The sequence below is a fragment of the Rhinolophus sinicus genome, chromosome 5, assembly GCF_057876585.1.
Source record: "Rhinolophus sinicus isolate RSI-liver-muscle chromosome 5, RSI-T2T, whole genome shotgun sequence".
Classification (NCBI taxonomy): Eukaryota; Metazoa; Chordata; class Mammalia; order Chiroptera; family Rhinolophidae; genus Rhinolophus; species Rhinolophus sinicus.
In genome coordinates, this window is record NC_142505.1 from 107302501 (window position 1) to 107321237 (window position 18737).

Here is an 18737-nt window from a genome sequence, read left to right on the forward strand (position 1 = left end):
CTGTCCCCGGAACATCCCTAGAAAGTGCGAGGCTGAGTTTCCGTGGGGGAGGGGGCCGAGAAACCGCGGGGAAGCCGCACAACACGGGGCATTTACATGCTCCCCCCTCCCTCCTGCCCAGGGTTCCTCCCCTACCGCCGGAGCGAAGGCACAAGCAAGGGGTGGAGGGAGGAGGAGCGCTGTGAGCACGGCTTGACTCTGGGAGGCTGCAATTAGCCAGGAAAGAGGTTGAAGGAGCAAGAGAACATGAGAGGTTCCCACACAGGGAAGCCAGTGCGGCGGCAGGAAACCCCGAGCTGAAGCTGGGAGGGCCCTTGGATGACGCGATCCTTTGGAGCACTGATAGTCTCACCGGGAGATGGGGCTTAGGGGGCAGAGGCCCCAAGGTCACTCAGTAATTTAGGAGCAGAATTGGGCCTAAAGCCCAGGCTTCCAAAATCCTGGGCCAGTTGTGTAACATCCAAAGGGTTAAAATGCCAGATGCAGGGAGAAGAGCTGGGTGGTTTCAGTTTGAGTCCAAATCTCAGCTCTGTCACTTACTAGCACGTGACCTTGGGAAAGTGACCTTCTGAGAAGACAGGTTACTAGTACCCACTTGGAGTGAGGATTTAATGAAGTGTCTGCATAATGAGAGTAGGGTGCTGTGTGGCACATAGTCAACGCTCAAAAAATGGTAGCTACCCTGCCTGCTCTTATTCCCTCTGTCAACGTGTGCTGAGGACCTGCTATGTGCCAGGCACTGGCTAGGCCTGGGCGAGATAGAGAAGTGTCCTGAAGAGGGCACAGACCAGCAGAGGAAGCCGAAGAGAAAACAGTTGCAATGTGATAAGTGCCTTCATCAAAGTATGCCAGGCTATGGGACCGCACATGCTGGAGTGATAAACAGCGGGAAAAGGAAAGTACCTCAGACAGATGGAACTGCGTGGAAATGCCTAAAGGTGTGAAATCATAGCCACCGGGGTAATGTCATTATGCCAGAGGGTCCTCGAGATGGGGGCTGTGAAATGAGAGTGGAGACAAAGGCTGGAGTCAGTCTCCAAAGGGCCTTTTGTGATGAAATATTTCAAATATATTTTTTTAAATAGAAAGAATAGTATAAAAAAAAAGCCCCACATATCCATCATCCAGCTTCAACAATTGGTTAATTCTCTTTCATCTATTCTCTCTCTCTCTCTCTCTCTCTCTCTCTCTCTCTCTCTCTCTCTCTCTCTCACACACACACACACACACACACACATAGACACACACATTGTGAAGCAAACTCAAGACATCATGTCACTTAGTGCAGAAGGATTTTACCATTAATAACAACTTTTGCCATTCAAATGTTCCACTGACTCAAATCATGCCTGTCCCTTCTTGATCTCTTCTGGACATTTCTGTCCTTAGCAGACGGTTTTGAGAGGCTGCACTATGGCAATAAACCACATGCATTAGAGAGGCTATTTCAGAAAAACAAGGGGTACATCACCCCTCAGCAGGTTTTACCACGCCAGAATTGTTTATCTCTACTCCCTCCTCTGCGGCCAGAGGCCAGTGACTATTTGCAAGGCAGACCAAAAGACAAATTGAGCCCCATAAAGAAAAAGAGAGAGAGATCCTCCCTTTCAAAGTAATCTGAGCCACAAGCTCATGGTGATGGAAGGATTGAAGGCACGGGAATCACTGATCTGGAAATCAGCGAACCCAACAGCTACTTTTTACAGATGAGGAAGAATAGGGTCAGAAGCGGACAGAAATTTACCCAAAGTGTCACAGGGCTGAGAGCTGGGCCAAGACCTTTGAACTCAGAGTCTAGCTCTCTTTTCAGTTCACCATTTTGCCTGGAAGATTAGACCTCAGAGTTTCTCAGCCCATAAACTTGGGATGCCATATCCTTCCCTGGAAGATGGAGGGAGAAGGGGGACAAGAAATGTCCTTCCTGGTTCTTGAGAGAATGACACGTACAGCAGCTGGTCTTGGAGACACCCTGACACACGTCCCTTCCATATGCCTTTGAAGCAAGCTGATGGTGGTGGTACCTGCATGCTGGTGCCTAAGCAGACCCCTTGGCAAGCAAAGGCTGTGCAGTCAGACACCCAGACCTCATCTCTCTGCATTTTCACCCACGCTACTCACCTCACTGGATGCACATTTCCCCTGCATTTGGCTGTACATCCCTCCCGCCTACCGACCGACTCCTTGGAGGGTTAAATGAGTGGCGTTTGGCCAGGCCCTGGCAGCACTCAGAGCACTTGTGTCTTTCTGGGGCACGAAGTGTCTCCTGTTACCAATGAAACGCGTCAGCCGTGATGAGTGTGCGCTCCCATCGGGCTCTGGGCACTTCGCAAGTCAGCATTTTCACTTTTTCAGGGATGTCCCTGCCCGCAAGATGGAGAGGACAGTATCTCTCAAAGTTCCCCGAGTCTCAGGTGGACAAATGAAAATACACGTCGGGAGTTCTAAGCATCCCTGGTGAAGTCAGCAGAAAACAGTCCATAAAATTGCCTTGCTTCTGGGGTATGATTGCAGTCGAGACATAGGAAAGTGATAAAGAGAGTGAATTGCAGCTTGTGAAATTATCCCAGGTTTTAGCCTGAGATGAGACCAATTTAGATATTGTAGATATGATATGATATGATATGATATGATATGATATGATATGATATGATATGATATGATGATACGATATGATGTATGATGTGTGATATATGACACGATATGATCTGGGCCGAGCTGAGGAGCCATAGGCAGGGACCCACAGGGCCCCTGGGGAGCATATACTTTTCTCCAACACTCACTCATTGAGTGGCTGTTCTGTGTCAGCCACTGTTCCAAGTGCTAAACAAGACATACCAGATCTCTGCTCCCACAGGCTTACAGACTTATAGGAGACACACTCCTTAATAACAATTAAAAAGTAAAAATGAAAACATTTAAGCATAGAGACAGATAGGGAAGGTCTGTCTGAAATGGTAACACGGAATTGAGGCCCACATGACTAGAAAAAGTCAGTCACGTGAGGATGTGAGGCAGAACATTCCAGGCAGAGGAAATGGCTCTGGCTGAGGCCCTAGTGTGAGCCTGGGCTGTTTGGGGACAGGCATGTGGCCAGTGTGGCTGGAGTGGAGTGAGCCAGGGGGACTGTGGCAGCATATGAGGGCGGGGAGGAGGCCGGGCCAGACCACGTAGCGCCTTCCAGAACACGGTTAGGAATTGGGATTTTATTCTAAATTCAATGGATTGTCCCTGGATGGTTTTAAGCCGGGGAGTGATAAAAACTGGCTTTGTTTTTACGAGTTATCTCTGGTTGCTGCATGGAGAATGGAAGATACGGGCTTTGGGCAGGGCACAGTCGCCCCCACCTGCCCAGGTGGTCAGCGCCCAGCAGAGGAGACAGTACACAAACAGGACAGCATTACCCAGGGGCAGGGCTGCGTGTGGAGGGAGGTACAAGGCAGTGTGGGAACACAACACGGGGGATTCCTTCAGCCTGGGAGGCTTCGTGGAAAAGGGCGATGCCTGATGAATTGTAGCTGGAAAAGGAGAGTGAAGTGCCGGTGCCCAGGCCACACAGGGAAGCAGCACAGCAGCAGTGCGGTGCGCGGACCGCGGCCAGGCTGCCTGGGTTCAAATCCCACTCACGCCACACAGCGGCTATGGGTACACAGCCAAGCTCCTTACGTCTCTGTGGCACAATGCCCTCATCTTTCAAATGGAGGTTACGAGCGTCACAGTACTTATATCAAGGGGCTCCTGTGAGGTTTAAACAAATAAACATTTGTGAAGCACTTAGTACGTAGCATTAAAAAGTAGCACATTGGTTAAATAAAAATGGAGCAAAAAGGGGGTGTGAGAACGGAGAGCATGTGCAGAGCCCAACTCTGAGGGCCTGAAGGTCAGGCCAGAGATGCCCGTCAGCTCTGTCAGCAGCAAGAGGCCATCAAAGCCTTCGAAGCAGGGGGATTAGGGGGGAGAGGAAGCTAAAACCCAAAGGCCCAGAGAGGGAAAGGGACCTACCCTCAGTCACACAGCCAGTAACTGTCAGAACACTGTCATCTGCCCCCCCTACTGACCCAACATTGTCGGGGCAAGGACAGTACATATTTCGTTCCCTCATTACATCCACAGGGTTAGAAGAACGCCGAGGATATTCTCAGTAAATATTTGTGGAATACATTGCTGAATCATGACCAAAACGGGCAGGAAAAGTCAGAAAGTTTGAATCCTCAAGAAAGTCAGTACATTTTGGACAGTGGTGAAACCACTCTCAGGAAAATAAAGCAAATTCCTAGAGATGCTGACTGGGGGCTCAAAGGCTTCTGAATCCCAGTTTTTGTGACAAAAGACACTGCCGCCCACACGGCCCCTGACACTCCCTCAAGTCAAAACAAGCCCTGCAGCATAGGGTTCAGGAGTTAATCTTCGTAAAGTGCCTGGAAGATGAAAACCGTTCCCCAGACGTTCAGCGTGGTAATTGCCAATGCAGAGAAAATGTATCTCCACATTTGCAAGAGGCAGACCTTTGTGTTGCACAAAAACCAGCCATTAGAATTCCTGTCTTTGACTCGTCAGGAAGCTGTGACAGCCAAGTGGGCAAGCAGGGTCTTGCAGTTCAAGCAGCAGATGGCAAGAGACTCAGAGGAACGCAGACCCAGTTTTCACAGTGCTGACAGCCTGCTCGGAGCAGGGCATGGGCCGCGCTCCTCCAGCTGGAAAGAACGCCCGCACTTCCTGGCGGGTGATCTTGGGCAAGTCCCACCTTTTCTCTGAACTTCAAGTTCAGCAGCTATAAAATGGGGATAATACTGTTGGCCCCACAGGGTGGTTTTGCCTTTGATTCTGACAACGTGGGGTTCGGGCTGTCATCCCATTGCACAGATGTGGACACTGAAGCCCGGGGTATGGCTTATTGATTCTGTAGCACTCTGAGCACCTCTGAAGGGCCAGTGCTGTTTCAGATGCTAGAGAGACAATGAAGAATACGACATGGTCTGTGCTCTCACTAGTGGGGACACAGAAAATACCCAGTAAACAATTTCCCCAAGTTACATAAATGCTAGGAAGGAAATAAAAGAGGGGGCGTGCTAAGGAGAGCAGAGGCGGTTCACACGAGGCAGGCAGGGGAGACCGGAAGAAAGACACATTAAAATTGACATCTGCACCGAAAGCAGCCACTGGTCATGGGACAAGTGTCCAGGCAGAAAGAGCAAAGGTCCTGGGGTAGAAGAATCCTAACAAGGTCGCAGGACAGAAACAGACGGAGCGAGGGAGAGGGTGGTAGAGGTGAGGGCAAAGGGGTTGACAGGGCCCAAAGCAGGGAGGGCCTTGAAGACGGGGTAAAGCAGACGGTGGCATATTCTAAACTGCCATTGAGTCACTTCCCTTGGTCACCCCACTGGTCAGAATGATCCCCTGGACCTCCATTCAGGCCCACAGTCCCTGCTGCCATCTCTAGAGCAGGTGAGCCAAAGGGCAAGCACAGTGCTAGGTTCCCCTGCTGGGAAGTAAATCCACCGGCTGGCTGGCGGCCGGGTGGGCACCGCAGTGCAGGCTGCATTCTGATGCCATTAGGCGGCGGGGATGGGAGAAGACATAGGGCTGGCTGTGGCTGGGGTGAAGCAAGGAAGAGAGGCACCTGCCTCACGTGCAAAATGCAAGGGGGTGCTAAAAGCTCGATCATCACGGATGCTCAGGAACCGACAGTACTTCCCTCTACCCACCGCGCCCTGAGTTAGACCCTGACTTCAGGCAAGAGGAAAAACTCAAAGCGGGGACAAGGGATCCCGAGACGGCCACCTCAGTAAATTCTAAGGGGTCAAGTTCTGAAGCCAAGGGGCCTAAATGAGATCCTCTGTACATAACCACACATTTGTTCATCTGGAAAACGGAGACAATAATAGCAAGTGCCTTCCACGGTTGTGATGAAGATAAAATGAGATCAGATGAGTAAAACCCTCAGAACGATGCTAGGCACGTAGGAAATGCTTAACAAACGCTTGCCGCTGTTGCCAGTGTGGTGCGGGGGTGGGGGGGTTCAGTAAATCATGACTGAGCACAGCCCATGTGAAAAAATAGGTAACATGTGTACAGCCCTTTGCCATTTATAAAGCACTTTTGTTTATACCATTTCACCTGATTCTCATAACTCTGTGAGTGAGAGGGCATGGGAGACATTCATTTTACAGAGGAAAAAAGTCTAGTCTCCGAGAGGTAAAGTGACTTGTCCAAGTAAACCAGGATTTAAGTCCCTGGAGTCTGACACTAAATTCCATGCCAGCAACAGAACATCCGACCAATAACCATGAAAAGATCAGAAATGGAAGAAGACAATATTAGACTCTGGACGTGGAGTTGTCCACCTCCTTATGTTACAGAAGGGAAACCTAAGGCTCATCCTCATCTCATGAGGAGAAAGGCTCATCCAAAGTCAACCCTGGGGCCAGGACCCAGATCCCAAATGTCTTGGTCCAGAGTGCTACCCAGTGTGCACACTCACCCCCCTTATCTGATTGGCCAGCCTCTATCTGAGGGGCCCAGGGGCCCAGGATGCGGCAGCCTGAGGGGAGTGGTTCCCTGGGCGGGTCTAGTGGACAGGAGGCGTCCCAGATCCACCTTCCCTCGCAGCCCAATCAGAGGACGAGAGTGCAGAAGCTGGCGTTGCCAAGGTGAGGGCTGTGAGGTTGCTAGGACACAGTTTGGGAGCAGTCAGGTGGCAGAGGAGGCCTCGGCTAGAGCTGGGGCTGGCGCAGAGACCAGGGCTTGCCACCATGACCTTCTGGGAGCTGGGGGAGAACCTCCAACTCTGCAGGGAGGTCAGCCCAGGGGAGTGTTGACACTCAGAACCTTGCCCCGCCCGCTCCATGCCCCCTCCAAGCCAGGAGGCTGGGCCTGCCTCTCCCTCTACACCACAGCTCAGCAAGTGCCGTCCAGCTACCGGCTCCTCCCATCCCCCCACGCGTCCCCAGAAGGAACTCTCTGGAACACAAAGCCCACGCCCTGCTAAAGCCCCTCATCACCGGCCTTCCGCCCAAGGCTCCGGCCACACCAAACTGCTCCGAGTACCTGAGTAGACCAGGCTTCTCCCACACCTCTGCAGACGCTGTTCCTTCCGCCTGGAAAGCCCTTCCTGCTGCACGGCCGGCTCAGCTTCAGCTCAAGACACCCCTTCCCAGGGAAGCCCTCCGCTGCCTCCTCGCCGGGGCTGCCACATCGTATTTCAACTCTCCGCTTTCCCGTGTGTGTGCCCATTAGGCTGTGAGCATTCTACATCTCACTCCTAAAGTAAGGCTGGGTTTCAACTGTGCGAGGTCCAGGCTGCTCTGGGCCTCTGGGCCTGCCTCTGTGAGATGGGGATTATGACCTTGGCCTTGCCAGACTAATGGATGTAAAGGGCTTGGCACACCGCAGATACGCGCCTAATGCTGTGGATGCCGTGGTTTATGGACCCTGCGGGCGCCCAGCACAGAGTGCTCGTAATAAATGTGCTCTGACCGTGCTCTTCACCTGTGAGAATCATAGCTGTTGTGTGAAGGGGGCTCTGCAAACAGGAAAGCCCCATTCCAGTGCAAGGATTCTGATTCCCACAAGCCTCTGGGCCTGAGTCCTCCCGACATGCTCTTTGCCCACCCTTCATTCACGGAACAAAATGCATTTGGTGTGTGCCAGGCACTGTGCTCGCTGTCCGGGACTCAGCAGGGGTGCACTGAACACTTACCGCACCACCCACCTTTCTTTCCTTGGTTCTTAGCGGTCAGCCTCCGGACGCAGCGCAGAGCGGACCCTGCCTGAGCCCAGGGAGGCAGCCAGTTGCTCCGAGATGCCCGCTCCCTGGGCAGGCAGCAGGCTCTGCCCTAGACTTCCTCCCCGCTTCCCGACCTACCCAGTCAGAAAGCAGTAATATCTGCCCTCTTTCCTATCCAGTTGGTGACAAATTCAAATGTTGTCAGTCCCTGAGAGCAGGGAGCGTGCCCTCCCTTTTCACTGTGGTGTGACCAGCACTTAAAACACGGCCGGGCCCAGTGGTTCAGCCACTCAGTTACTCATTCACTCACTCAACAGACACACATCAAGTCCTGCCTCGCCAGGGCCCTGCCTCGCAGCGTCCTACCCTGGCAGCGGGCCGGTGGAGGAGGTTGTGTTAGGAAGCGATGGTGCAGCACGGAGTCGCTGAGACCCAGGGGCCAGGTGCCGAGTCGCCCAGGTGGTCCCAGGAGGCTACGGGCAACGGAAAGGACCGTGAGTCAACTGAGCTCTGGGAATCCTGCTTCCCTCACCATCTGTGTCACCTGGACCAAATCCTCAGTCCCCCGAGACAAGAATCTCTACTTCTTTGAGTCAGGGAGAGCAGGACTAGGCTATGGAAGGAAGAGGAGATAGTGGAGGAGGAGGAGACAGGCTGCAGTCAGGCCCCAAGCACACAGCTCGGGCCCGCAGTGGCCGAAGCCTCGGCGTCCAGCTGAGAGAGCCTCTGACGGCGGTGGGAGGAAGGAGTGAGGAGTATATGGGTTCTGATCCGGCTCCCCGCTCGGCCCGTGGGAAACTGGGCAGATCAGGACCCTTCTTCACACCTGTGTTCTCCTCTGTAAAGTGGAAGTGGAACCCTGGTTTCCCTACCCTAGTGATGGTGTGAAAGCTCACGTCAGGCATTGCCCCGTCAACAAAGAGTGCGGGGCGCCCACTGGGGCCAGGCTGTGGAAACAGTCAGGTACGACCCACTCCCTGCCTTTGCAGGAATTCTGGGTGCCCCCTAGAAGAAAGCAGGGAAGGTGACTAAAATGTGAGGGGCTACGACGTAGTAGACCTCTCCACAGACATGACCTTATTTACCACCACCCACTGCAAGCACTTACACGCACCCATGTGTGAGGTTGGTGCTGTTAGCAGCCCCGTTGCACAGGGAAGGAAACTGATGCTCAGAGAGAGGGAATGGGTCCCACAAGCCAGAATTCAAACCCAGATATGACGAACAGTAAATCCCATCCATTGTCACCAGTCAGAAATCACATTTCGGCCAGAAAACAGGGTGGTCAGTGGTACAAGATTGCCCAAACCAGCAACAAGAAGGGCAGCCGCTGTCAGGAGAGCAGGTGTGGGGGGGCCAGGTGGTGGGTCTGATGCCCAGCAGGTCCCCGTCCTGCCCCCCACCCCCGCCGTGTGGGGCCCACAGCATCAGTGGTGCCTCAGGAGGGGCAAGAGCATGCCCTGGGTGGGGTCTGGGTCGATGCCCATTCGGGAGGCCAGTTTCCCCGGAAGCTGTCTCCCCTGACCCCCCAACACCCTGTCTCCTCCCCCAGGAAGCCGTGTGTCTCTGGAATGCTATCTGCTCTTCTCACTGATTGAAGATCCCTGCACCTCAGCTCTGCCAGGAAAGCAAAGGTAAGGGAACTCCCAGCGTCACTCCATGGATGGTCCCCTCTCCCGGTGAAGGGGTCATGATGGCATTTCCTCTCCACGGTCGCCAAGAACACCCCTGAGTGGGAATGCGATGGCTCAGTCGGGCAATGTGGTGGAATGGCGTTACTGTGCGCTTTTCGAGCTGTTTACAACAGAGAAACACTTCCTTGTGTGTTCTCTTATTCAGTGATGCTTGCCCCCCAAAATCCTTAGGTGGGTATCATTACCCCCCGTTCACAGAGGAGGAAACGGAAGCTCAGAGAAGGGAAAGGACTAACCCAAAGACATACGGCTGCTAGGTGGCTACGCCTGAATTCAGACCTACTTTTTCTTGTCTGGAACCCCACGTGGCCATGTACCTTGTGGGTGCTTGGTGCATGTTTGATGAACGAATGAGTGAATTAATGAACTACCCAAGATCAGTGGCAGGGCAGAGCGTGGCCAGAGCCCAGCCCTCCTGTCAGTCCCAGTTCCTATGCTCTTTTTGCTGAACTGTGGCTCAACACGCCCCCGCCATGCCCCCCCTCAGGAGCTCAAGCTTCCTGTGTGTGCGGCCATCACCCCTCCCGCCGCAGACGGAGGGTGAAGGTGGGGCAGGTGCCTCAGCCCCTTCTAAGCGGCCCCCAGCTCGGATCACACCGGCGTCCCTTCATCCATCCACATCGCCTCGTCCCCACCACCCACAACCGGTAATCCAACAGGCAGAGTTGTCATTTGTTTCTTTAAATAAACAGTCTTGAGTTTTGTACCAAATAGTCTTTTAAGAGGAGGATCGTCTCCAGGCCACCCCGTATTTAGCACACAGCGAGCCACATATTTGCACAGAGAGAGTGTGTGTGGATACAGAGATCGCTCGATGGCTACAGATACCGTTGCTCACCCAGATGGGAGCTATTTCTGACGCTGAGTCACCGTAGTAAATGCCACCGAGGGATTCCAGGCTGGGCTCCGAGCCCCACACACCTCATGGCTCTCTGCCTCCTCCTCTCCGTTCACAAATCAGACAGGGGTCCCCCATCACAGGGCAGGACAGAAGGGGACATTTGGGCCCCAGGAAATGGAGACTTTCTCCTAACCAGGTCCTATTCACGTCTTTGTTCTCCATCCAGAGTACCACACCCTGACAGACCATCTAGGCAAATCCATTCAGTGCACAGGAGAGAAAACTGAGACTCAGAGAGGGGAAGAACTTGCCCAGTGTCACACAGCAATTCTGTGGTGCTGCTGGTCCTAGAGCTCAACTCTTCTGGTTGCTGCCTGGGGCCCCTTCCCTTCCCCCACCCCCTTCTTCAGTTTTGTCTCCAATGTCCTGCCTTTTCAGACCACCGAGGGGCCTCCTGGCTTCCGAATACTTGGAGATGTCACCGAGTACTTCCTTCCTGGGCTCCCGCAGGAGGGGAGCTGACTTGTCTGGGTACCCCCGTGCTTAAAGCAGGGCCTGCACACACTGGGTGCACAATGCATGCACACTGGGGGTTACATAAGACCAAACTCAGTACCAATTCCTAGGGAACCCTCTTCTCCCCTGGAAAGAACACCCATTTGTCGCCACCCTCTCGTTCCTGTCTCTAAGCCTGTTCTCTATCCATGCAAAAATAGACTCCCTCCCACTTACCACCCACCTCTGCCCAATTCTATAATGAATCAATTGCATTAATAGGCTTTGGGACAGAAACTTGACAGAGGCTTTTTATGAAAGTCACCTTTTGTCTCCTTATATAGTTCACTTCTCCAAGAATTCTAGTAAAACGGGCAGGTGGGATTTCGCTTTACTCAAAATATTCAATGAGCCCCTCTTTCCCTCCACATAGAATGTGTTTGCTGAAGCATGTGGTGATCTCCATCCTTGAATCATCCTAAGGGACAGTGGGATGAAACGGAAAGGGCACAGACTTTGGAATTAGGGCTCGGGTACATTCTAGCTCTCCACACTGGTTGCTGTGACAATTAAATGAGGAAGTGTCTGTAAGGTGTCTGGCACAGAAGAAGTACTCAGTGCAGGTCTGTGAATGAATGAATGAATGAATGAATGAATGACTCAGAAACCACAGGAATCAGATCCTAAAGGGTGAGGGGCAAACTGACTCTGCAGTCTCAAGTCTTGAAGTCGGACCCCCCCAGGAGGTAGTTTGGGAAGCCCTGGGGCGTGGACCCCAGGAGTTAGGCTGCTGGTTGCGCTGTCTCCGCGCCGGAAAAGGAACGTGTCTCCAGTCCCGTGTACAAAGGGCTCCTCAGCTCAAGGGAAAGTTGGAATCTGGGATCCAGCTTCAAAACAGGAAACTCCTCACGAGGAAAGACAGGGTTTTGTTCGCTGTTGAAGTCTACCTTTTCCAAAAGGAGAGCCTTGTTCAGTGTAGTTTGCAGTAGAGCACGAGATACAGTGCGTGTGTACCGAGTTGAGCTGACTTGACTTGCGTTGACTTGAGCTGTTTTGAGTTTGCTGGTGGATCCAACTCTAGGGCCACCAAGGAGAAGCTTCCTGGAACGCCAGCTTAGTGAAGACCTGGTCCCACAGCACAGGGGAGACCCAAAGGCTGATGGTCGGGGGACAAAGCATCACAGAGAGGATCGGGGCCATAGCCAGGACTGAGGGAAACACATAGCAACCGTGGCTTCGTCGGGACGCACCACACGGCTGAACGCCATTTGGGAATCTTGAGAACGCGCTGGAACTCGGCCAGGATCTTTGCGTATTTTTATAGAGTGACAGATTCTTCTCTTCCTGGCAGAGAACGGCAACTGGGGAGTAGCCACTTCAATGGGAGACGGTCTCCAGGTTTGGGGGCAGGGTCACAGACTGAAGGCAGGAGCCGGGCAGGCTTCATACTGTAGATGCTGGCACAGCCGTAGTTGGTCCTCCTGTCGGAGTGAGGGTTTGGGGGTCTGAGTGAGGTATGATTCTAACTCCAGCCTTACATCAGGCATTAGCTGCTGAAAGGAACAGTGGCCCAGGAGCCACAGTGGGAAATTAGACAAGACCTCTGGCATTTCAATCTGGAGGGCAGCCAGCAGCCCGGGGCCCCTTGGCTGCCCCATCTCAGGCACCGCCCAGCACAGGTGCCGCCAGGCCCCTGAGAGAAGTAGGGACTGAGGAAACAATGCGATTGCGCGAGCAGGAACTGCTCACACCCTCACTGCATTTGGCTGTGCGTCTCCCACGCTGCATTTGGAACCCATTACAGTCACTGCATCTATTCCTCTTGTGTCCTCTGAAAATCTGGGTACAGATTAGACATCAGTGGATGATGAATGAATAATTAGGTCAGAGTGAGGCTTCTAATGCCAGTGGACGATTTCAAGATGGCCGATTCTGAGATTTCAACATGGCAAAGATCCAAGGTCGAAAGGTCCAGCCAGAGAAGATAACAGGCCCAGAAGTTGCCCCTGAGGAGTCTGGCTCACAGGGAAAGTGAGACTAAATGGAGTTAAAAGATGGGGGGTGGGGGGGGGAAGGTGTCCTGTGGGTTTAAAATGACATTCTTCAGAATCCCAGGCTTCTGAGACAGGTTCTCAAGAGCCATTTTAGGATGGGTTTGAGCAGGGGGAGTTCGCAAAAAAGAAGCTCTGGAACCAACAACCCTGTTTAAATTTTTAAAAAGCTCTAATTTGATCCATTTTATACATTGGATTTTCACACACATTTTCATTTTTAAAGGATTCTTTAGATTTTTTTAAAAAAATGCATTTGGAAGAGCCTAGGCATTTAGTAAGACTGTCTGGATTCAAATCTCAGCCCCAAGCCTTTCTGCCTGTGGGATCTCTGTGTTCTTATCTGTAAACCATCTTTCCGGGGATGTGTGAGCGTTCACTCAGACGCTCCAGCATTTCCCCAAGGCTGGCACGTGTGGGATTGACGGTCTGCACGATGATTGCAGGTAGCGTGTAGATGAACAGTTATTATTTTACTAGCTCACAATTGATGCATATTAGAAAAATATAAACAGCACACCAAGCTCTGTGATTTATGGAAATAATATAGCATTTCCTTTTAAAATAAAATACCGTGCTTTTTAAAAGGCACATCAATTTAAAGAAAAATGCTACGTCAATGAATAGTATTGATATGGTGAAAATCATGAAGGTGGTACATGCACGACGGAAACGTGGGGGGATAAAAAAACGAGATGATCCATATGAAATACTATCACAGGGCCTGTCGACTAGGAAGGGCTCCCAAAGATTAGTTCTTGTAACCTTCTCCCCATTCTAACCTGAGACGGCTGGACCTAGAACCATGCTCACCCACTGGGACAAAGTAACTACCCAGGCCCGGTCTATGTGAAACCCTGTGAGGTGGGCATGGAACTGGCGGCAGTGGTCAAGCCCAGATAACAGCTGAGGTCAAGTCCGGGCGGGCAGCTGACCACAGGACCTCGGAGCAGACAGGGGCTGCTGAGGCAGCATTTTTCACAGGGCGGGCACAACCCATCAGGGGAACCAGAGCTGACCAGGGCTCTGGGAGCAGGAACTGAGGCGTTTTCTTGAGGTTCCCCTCTGAGATGCATCAGCCACCGCTTTTCCCTTTGCATCACTCTGCTCCTGATTCCCAGCCCCAGGAGGGACACCAGCTGGCCTGGCTTGCGCCCCGTGTCCTCCTCCTGGCTGGCAGAGGGCAAAGAGGCTTGATTAGATTCCCTCCAATGCTGCACACTGAGGAAGGGGGGGTTCCTGGAAAGAAAATCCTGGGGCTGTTACTAAAAGGCGGGACAATGGGTTCTGGGCAGCGAAACTCAGCAAATGTCCACCCCGAGGCACCAAGGGAGGACCAGGCAATGTGGTTCCCTGAACCTGACTATCTGGAATTATCCCTTCCTTTCTTCTGCTCTGGCTGGACCCAGGTCATCATCCCCGTCCTGGGCCAATCGTCAGCTATAGCCCAGGCAGGCTTCCGGTGAGGAGCTGGATCCAGGCTTCTGGATCTTCTGATGGGTTGGGAAGGGAGATGGCTGGACAAGCTTGGTCCTTGGCCCCATGGCTGAAAAGGATCCACTGGGCTGAGGAAGTCTGTTGAGGACTGACTCACTTAGAGGATGCAAACCCAAATGTCTGCAGGGCTGGCAAGGAGCAAACGCATGAGGGGAACTGTGGTGACCTGGAAAACTCAGGCCTGGCTCACGGGGCAGCCAATTTTTGCCACACAGGCACATGGCCCCAGTGTTGATTAATATCCTGAAGTAATTTTAAGTGAAGCCAAAATTCAGATCTTTATGTGAGACTTCTCATTCTTAGATATTGTCAACTATCAGAAAAAAATTAAATATTGTGCTGACCAAACAATACATACCACCAGTTTGTGGTCAGTGGAATAACTTCTATTCATCTACTACAACCCAGCTGAGAAGTCACTTACTCCAGGAAGCTTTCCGAGACTTGCCCCTCCCTCTGCTTTGCCACCTTTCCTTTGGACTCCCACAGACCCTGTATTTCCTATCACAGCTGACACTTTGCATTATCAAACCTCATTTGTTTTCATCTGCTGCTCTTTAACTGTCTCCTTGTGGGTGCCCAGCATGTCTTATTATGTCTATGCCCATCATGGTGCTTGACACAAGGTGGCATTGATAAAAGGGCAACTGTGGTGATGGCATTTGTTGATATAGCTAAGTTATACCATAGTAATGAATTAATCCTGGAATCTCTGTGGCTTAACACAATGAAGGCTTATTTCTCCTTCATCTGAAGTCTGCTGTGGGGCTGGCAGCTCTCCAGGCAGCTTCCTTCCAAGCGGTGACTCAGGGATCCAGGATGGTCCCACTGTTAGGAAGCAGAAGATAGCAAGTGGAGAACTCACACCCACTCTTAAATAGTGCACAGACGTGATGTGTTGGCTCTCTGTGCAGCCCGTTGGCCAAAACTAGTCACACGACCTATCTCACCATGAGGGGCTGGAAGTTTTAGTGGAGTGCATGGGGATTGACTGAGTCCATGTCTCTGCAGCACAGACCCTGGGCTGCAGCTGGCAATGCTGGGGAACTTGGGGGTCCAACAGGTGGGCTCGGGATGCTTGTGGGCAGAGGCAGCCAGGACCCAGCATTCAGGGGTAACAATGAGATTCTTCGTGGTGAGTGCGTGAAGCACCTCTTAATTCATAGGTTGAACTCGAGACATGCAGAGAAGTGGGAAAGGAGTGGGGCGAGAACTTCATCAGCTTGCGCTTTCCACCTTTCCTTATTTTTCCAATCAGTAAGAACTAGGAAATGAAAATCAAGTTGATGGAAAATAGAGGTCAATGCCAATGAGCAAACCATTTGGAGTAAAATCGCCACCTGGCCACTTGGCATCTCATTTGAGGTCCATGACGACCTGGGAGTGACTGCAGCTGCTCAAGGGGTCTCTCTTCTGTGATCAAATGCCAATGTGCTCAGGGATCCCGACCCTTGTTGTCAGCCTTGGCCATAAACTTGGCTGATGGTGAGTCACTGGGCCCCTGCAGGTGGCGCTGAGGCACTCACCGTGCCTTTGTCAGGCTGGGTGCAATGCAACTGCAGGGCTTCAGTCTCATCATCTCTAAAATGGGGACAATGATAACGCCTTCCTCCCAGAACAAGTGCAAAGTCTATGATCACACATTCAAAGGAGCTGGTGCACAGAAGGACCTCAAATGATGTCACTTCTCTTCCTTTTGCCCCATTGGGTGGGAGGGACTGAGTGTCACCTCCCACCAATCGCACCCCTGACTGCAGTCAGCCAGTTCCCATGTGCACGCCTCTGGGGACGCGAAGCGCCCTACAATCCCCAACCACCCCTGCCCAAGCATCCTGCTCCATTTTCAAACCGCCCCCACGGTGTTTGTGGTGAGAGTATCTGATGTCCTGGGAATTAAGGTTTGAGGGAAAGGAGTGTGGCCCGACTCCCCCTCTGGTTGACCAATCACTGCCTTGGCCCCCAGAAGCTGTCTGGGGTAACTGAGTGTGGTGAGAATGGAGGAGGTGAGGGATGCAGGGTAGGAGAATGTGAGTCCATTTCCAGTTCCCAGAGCGAAATCCACATGGGAGACATGACGGGAATGGAGACATTTATCAGAGAGAAGAGAAATCTCTGAGAGACAGTGGTGGAGGTCGCAGCAGAGGAGATGAACTGAGGGAAGCTACAGAGGGGCAAATACGAGCCCAAACTAAGAATGAGATCCCTTCATTGATTCTGCAGACATTCACCGTTTGTCTACTGTGCCAGGCCCCATGCTGAGCTCTGGGGGCAGCGCTGACTCAGCCACAGGCCCTGATCTCGGGGGAGTGAGGCAGGCGTGTGGTGATAACAAAAAGCCATATGGGGGCTGTTGAGATAAATGCAAGTGTGGGATGGGGCTGTGGGAGCTCAGAGGAGGGCTACCCGGCCCACCTGGGGATGGAGTGTTCAGGAAGGACGAGGAGGCAGACAAAACATGGGGAGGGAGGGATGCCAGGCAAAGGGGCAGCATGGGCCATGGGCCAAGGCACAGAGGTGACAAACAGCCCGGCGTGTGGGGAGACCTACCCCTGTCCTCTGTTGCTTAAGGCAGGGAGAGCTAATGGGGGTGGGGGTGGGCCAGGCAGCTGAGGGCCTAGAAAGACAGCCATGTGCCTGGACCCTGCTCCAGGCGGGGAGGGAGCCACAGAAAGGGGGGGAGGGTTATAGAAACACTGCCTTGAAACATAACTTACATTCATAAAAGTGCTCATATCATGTGTTTACAGCTCAATGAATTTTCACAAAGTGAACATCCTAGGTAGTCAGCCCCAGGTAAACGTCCCAGCACCCCAGAAAGCCCTTCGCCCCCTTCCCAGTCATACCTCCCCCAAAAGGAACCACGCTCTCAACTTCTAACCCCATCAATTAGTTGGCTTGTGATGGAAGGTCGCATACATGAAATCACGCAGCAGCGTACTCTTCCGTGTGTGACTTCTCTCGCTCAGCATTACGCTTGAGATGCTTTCATGTCGTTGCACGCGGGTGTGTGGCTCGTGCTCATTGCTAAATTGTATTCCGTTGTGTGACTAAACCAAAATGTGTGCATTCGTTCTGGTGCTGATGGGCGCTTGCGTTGTGTTCAGCTTGCGGCTCTTGTGAAAAGAGCCGCCGCGAAGATTCTCGCACGTGTCTTTGGAGGAACATAGACAACCTTTGTGTTGGGCCCATACCAAGGAGCAGAGTCAATGCATCATAGGAGGAGGGGGTTTGCTCTCAGCAGACACTGGCAAATGCTTTTTCCAAAATGCTGATTTACACTCCTGCCTGAAAGTTCCGGTGGCTCCAGGGCCTCGCGAACGTTTGGCATTTTCTGTCTTTTCCATGGTAGCCATTCTGATGAGCATGCAGTACTTGCGCTGTGATTTGCATTTCCCTGGTGACTGGTGGGGCTGCTTACTGGCCATCTGCACATCCTCTTTCCTGAAGTGCTTGCTCACGTCCCTGGGAGGGGAGGGGCGAAACCTACATTTCACTTTCGAAAGTCATCTCGGGAGGCCAAGTGGGGCCGCTGGGCTTGTAGTGGCAGGTGCTCTGGAACCTCTGGCTGAAACCAGTGGCATCTTACCCAGGTGCCGGGCTACAGCTCCCTCCTCTGACCCTTCAAATCCTCACAGCCTCCTTGAGCCATCACAAGTGTCAGCAGCGTCTCACAGATGACGTGACCGGGCTCAGAGAGGGGAATGACTTGCCCAAGGTCTCACACGTGGCCCTGGGAGTGGAGCCCGGTGGGGGCTGGGTTTGCCGCGGCATTCATTTCCTCATCCATCTCAGCCCATAGCGAGGAGCCGTGGGAAGGAACGGAAGAGAAGGGAGCAGAAGGAAAGCTAAGAAACAGCCTCAAGGGCGTCGTCTCACTCCTTATTTCACTCAAGAAATCCTCCCTCCCTCTCCTGTCTTCCTTCTCCTTCCCTCTCCTCGCCCTGAGTCTCACCAAAAGTGCTAGCAGAGGGGAACAGCCCTCAGAGGCCCCGTGCCCACCAGCCGCAGCAGCGTTTTGGCTGCCCAGCGATGGGAAGGGGGATGGGCCAGCCTGAGTCAGAGCCTGGCCTGCACCACGCACGTGGCCCTGAGCCAGTCGTTTGTCGGTTGACTTCCCTGGGCCTTAGGCTCTGTGTCCCTTTCAGTAGTCCGTCCCTTCCTCAGTGCCTTGTAGAGAGGAGCCAGCACACTGCCTGGGGCCGCTGGCACATGCTCACTCCCTCCCCAGATCTTTCCAGGGCGGGTGGGGCTTCCCGTCCTGCCCACGGCCCAGACCTCTGGCTCCCTCCTTCCTGAGGAGCAGAGGCGGAGTCCTCTTGTCTCCTGCAGTTAGGGCCCCAGCAGGGTTCCCTCACTGCCAAGACCCTGCTGCCCCAGGCGACTGTCTCCCTGCAGCTGCCACACTCAGGCTGACAGCCACACAACTGGCCCCAGAA

At 52.9% G+C, this 18737-nt stretch overlaps 1 protein-coding gene across 1 annotated transcript in view; it reads left to right on the plus strand.

Annotated features, from left to right (window-relative positions):
* Positions 1-18737, plus strand: part of CPLX2 (complexin 2) — a 70419-nt gene that overhangs the window by 1093 nt on the left and 50589 nt on the right. The window contains exon 2 of the mRNA XM_019716206.3: positions 9276-9357. The gene's annotated coding sequence lies outside the window, so the exon portion shown is untranslated. The remainder of the gene's footprint in view (positions 1-9275; positions 9358-18737) is intronic.